Source organism: Adiantum capillus-veneris, chromosome 6 (genome assembly GCF_014529385.1).
Source record: "Adiantum capillus-veneris isolate H3 chromosome 6, ASM1452938v2, whole genome shotgun sequence".
NCBI classification, from domain to species: Eukaryota; Viridiplantae; Streptophyta; class Polypodiopsida; order Polypodiales; family Pteridaceae; genus Adiantum; species Adiantum capillus-veneris.
Window position 1 is genome coordinate 159752514 of NC_140936.1, and position 4281 is coordinate 159756794.

The window sequence follows — 4281 nt, forward strand, 5'->3', positions numbered from 1 at the left end:
CCATTCCTTATTCATAATCCAGGGTGGAAACCCATCACCCAAAGTTCGGGGTGCCCATACACCAAACCAGTTGCCCATACAACGGGACGGCTCCCCTAGGATGAAAACGATATCCTAACTTATGTAGAAACATCAAGACATGACACGGAGTAGAAACTCATCGTTATGGGGATAATCGACTTATCCATGGCTAAAAAGCCATCATTATTCATCAATTTATACCAAGGAGTTGGAGGTGTTTTGAGACAAGTCATCTTAAGGATGATCAATCATTCTTTCCTAAGTCAACCACCCTTAATCCAAACAATTCTTTTCTAATCTACAAACAAGTATACGTTGGTTTCTTGGAAGATGCCTTCCATTTTTAAGCCAATTTCACCTTACCTGCTCTTTTACATATGCAATCTTATTATTTAAATAAGAACTTGAATTATTCAAAACTTAAATAATAATGAAGAACCAAGTGGGACTGGTCGGGCATTTGCTGCAGTGATGGGGCCTGAATGCTCTCATTAGTAGGCCTACTACTAGGCACGTCCTCGTTGTCGTGTGACGCTCTAGCCCTCTTGGGAATACTACCCTCATCATCAGATTGAGGGTTTTCTCGAGTCCTTTTTGGTGCCAAGACTTCTATCCTAATAAAAAAGGGCGTCTATTTATTAGGTTAATCATCCAAAAACTTGGCTTTACCTTTGTATTCAATCTAATTCCTCTTTTTACCCCAACTAAGGTTCATTTTGTAGTCCTAGATGGTAATTTCTTGACCTAGAGATTTATTATTTGCTCATATAGGTAAGGTAACTTCACCTCCAAGTTCCTACCTTTGCTTAATTAAGAGAATCTTTAGAGAAACGTATGTATTTTTTTGAGCATATAGCGAGTAGGAGGAGTGATTCCTTTATCATTCAACCAATGAAAGTTTTGCTTCAAAAAACAAATTGAGCCCTTTTCTTATTTGCAACTAGTCACAATCGCCTACATAAGATGATGGAACTTGTAGGGCTCAACAAAATATCTTTTTCTAACGAGAGAAGAATAGGGTACACTTAAAAAATTTCTTGGTTTTGAGGTTAAAATTTAAAGCATTTGCCAATATTTACATTAAAACTTGTAAAAGTTTACTGGATTTATTCAAGGCAAGCTCATAATCTAGCTGAGATTTTGCAATCTTAGAATGTTAATATTTATAACCTAGCCAAGATTTTGTTAATTTTAGCATGCTTGCGAACTCTGAATGGGAGAGTGTGTTTGGCCCCTAGTTAAAGCCCCCTTTCAAACGCTAAAAAAGATTATAAGACAGAGAGTGCGGCCCACTAGTCAATGCCTCTCTTTAACACTCTCTCAAAAGTAGGGAAAAACATTGAATTTTCCACGTGTCTTTATTCAACAAGCCTAATTCCATGGTCCATATTTGCAGACAACAAGCTTGATTCAATGGTCCACAATTGCTCTCACAAGGGCTAGTAAGGCCTTGCTTAGCCAAAACACTATCATTCATTGGGTAATATTTATTGAACAATGGGAGGTGGAAAAGATGGTGGGTGTGGATCTAGAGCCAAGTGGACGGTCGAAAAAAGGTCACTCGCATTGACCACCCCCTTCACAACCCATGTCTCAAAAAGTGATCAGTCAGCAACCCACCCAATGCCCTGACCACCTGTCACATGCATTTCATTGCTTCCTTAGCAACTTTGGTTGGTGGATAAAGTAATCTATCCCAAGAAAAAGTAAACTAGGACATAAAATGTAAACTTAGAACCATCACATGAATCACAAACTTTGCGGGAAATGTGTCCTAGTTTCCTATCACCAATCCCATTGCTTGGGGTTCATTCAAGACCCCGTGGCATATAGTGTCTTACTTAGTCCATGTTCATACAATATAACTAAATATAGCATGATAATTTCTTCCCACACTTGCTAATGTTCACATTCCGCTTTGGTACAAGTAGCAAGTATGATGTGAGCATATGTTTACACAAACAAAGCGGCTGCAAACTCCGAGCGCTCGTACAGATTGTTCACAGAAGCTGTCCACAAAGCTTGCCATGGCCAGCAGTCCATGGAGACTTCCTTCCTCTCAAGTCACCCCAACTTGCTTGAGATCATGCTTGGGCACAAGCTCTAGTTTGCCATCGAATGAAAATGACTCAGATGACATGATGGTGTATGGCATTCTTAAAGAAGCTGTGAACAAGACAGGCTGGGTTCCGCGCACCCCAAAATGCGAAGAAGAAATAAAAGAAAGAAGATATTAAAGTTATATTTGAATTAAGAACTTATCAACTAAAATTTTATACTAAAATTTAATGAGCGATAAATACCTTGCAAGCGATCCAAAGCGATATATTACATCTCGGACTCCTTGGGTAGTACATCCATCAATAACAAGGGGTAGAACATGCTGTATACATGATTAATCCAATCAACAAAACACGCAAGAAAATAAATACTTACGAAGATTGATAAAACATTACCTTCACAAAATTGTGCCAATCATGTGTTTTTAAACCAGACACGCTCTTGTCATCTAAAGTGAACATGTTTCGACAAGATGCTCCATATCCTGTAGGCGTACGAATCAATTGAATCCTCTTGTTGATAGTCTGCACCTCTTCTGCGCTAAGTACCCATGGGGCAGGCTCATAGGTTGTGTCACGTCCAGTTTCATCAGAAAGTGGCCATAGATTAGGCTTTGAGTTTTGATCCATTAAGTCATTTCTTACTGCCACTGTGTCTTTCAAGCCAACAAGGTGTTGCCATAACGAATGACCAACGTTCTTAAATATATGCATAGGATCAAGAAGATGACATATCTTCAAATACTTCCAATATTCCAAAGTGTACCATATCGAAGGACTTTGAGCTAGAGAACGTTTTCCTCTGGCTTGCACCTTCACAGCGTCATCACCATCACCGCTTATGATCTCCGACTCCGGATCGATAGCGGGTCCAACAGTCCACTTTAGATACCAATCCTTTGGTGTGTTTGGTATTGGACATTTCCCTTCTTCTACCTTCCCGTTGAAATGTATTGCTTGCCTTCTATTTCGTAGATGATGCTCTTCAGGTAAAAATCGTTTATGTCGAAGATATATATTTTTGTTGAGGTTTTTGCTATAAGTTGATCTCAACCAATCACCACACACAGGACAAGCTTTATAACCCTTGGTACATATTCCTACATGAAAAACATAACAAAGATTATTAGCGCAAAAAATATACAAAAAACGTATGAGAAAATGTATATATCTAAACCATTTACCAGAGCAAAAACCATATCCTAGAAAGTCGTGGATAGTCCATGCTAAAATCCCACGAACAATGAATTGTCTTTCACCAATGCTTCTTGACATATCCACGACATCAATCCCTCTCCACAAATCTTGAAGATCGTCAGTGAGAGGAGCCAAATATACATTCAAGTCTTTAACTTGTCGCTTTCCTAGGATTAAGAGTGAGAGCATTAAATGCTCTTTCTTAATACTAAGATATGGGGGTAGATTACAGTTAATAACTACCACTGGCCATGTAGACCATTTACTTTATTTTATTGAAAATGGATTCACACCATCTAATGCTACACCCATCTTTAAATTGCGTGATTCTTTTGCAAAATCTGGCCATAGCGAATCAATATGCTCAAATGCAGGACTATCCTGAGGAATTCGCATTACTCCATCTTTTCTCTTGTGCTCCGCTCCCCATGTCATAAGCTTAGCTAATTCGGGACTTTGAAACATATGTTTTATACGTGGAGCCAAGGGAAAATGTCTCAATACCTTTCTAGGGACCTTACCTTTCTCATCTTTATAACGAGGCGTTTGACATTTTGGGCATGTCACATTGTCCTGGTACTGATGTCTATATAAAATACAATCGTTGGGACATGCATGTATAGAAGAATAGTCAAGTCCAAGACTACTTATCATCTTCTTCACCTCATCGTGTGATGCAGGAAGGGAATTGCTTGTTGGCAAGAACTTTTGAGAGACTAGCCTACAAGTTAATTAAAAATATGATCAATAACAAGCACCAATGTTTAGAGTGTAATAAATAAATATGTTAGATGTATACATACTTCAATAGTGCTGAAATAGATACATTACTCCATCCAAAATGGTTTTGAAGATTTAGAATAAGTAAGCTTGCACTTAGTCGTGTCCGTTGGCTTCCTTCGTAGATAAGCTTTAGAGCTTCTTCTCGAAGATACTTCTCGTTGTTAGGAATATCGCTCGCACTATCATTTTGATGTCAATCCTCAATAAAATCAGCCATGCC

The 4281-nt window shown here is 38.6% G+C and overlaps 1 pseudogene; it reads right to left on the reverse strand.

Annotated features, from left to right (window-relative positions):
* Nucleotides 1–2299: 2299 nt before the first annotated feature.
* On the reverse strand, nt 2300–3003 carry LOC147456603 (uncharacterized; annotated as a pseudogene).
* Nucleotides 3004–4281: the final 1278 nt, after the last annotated feature.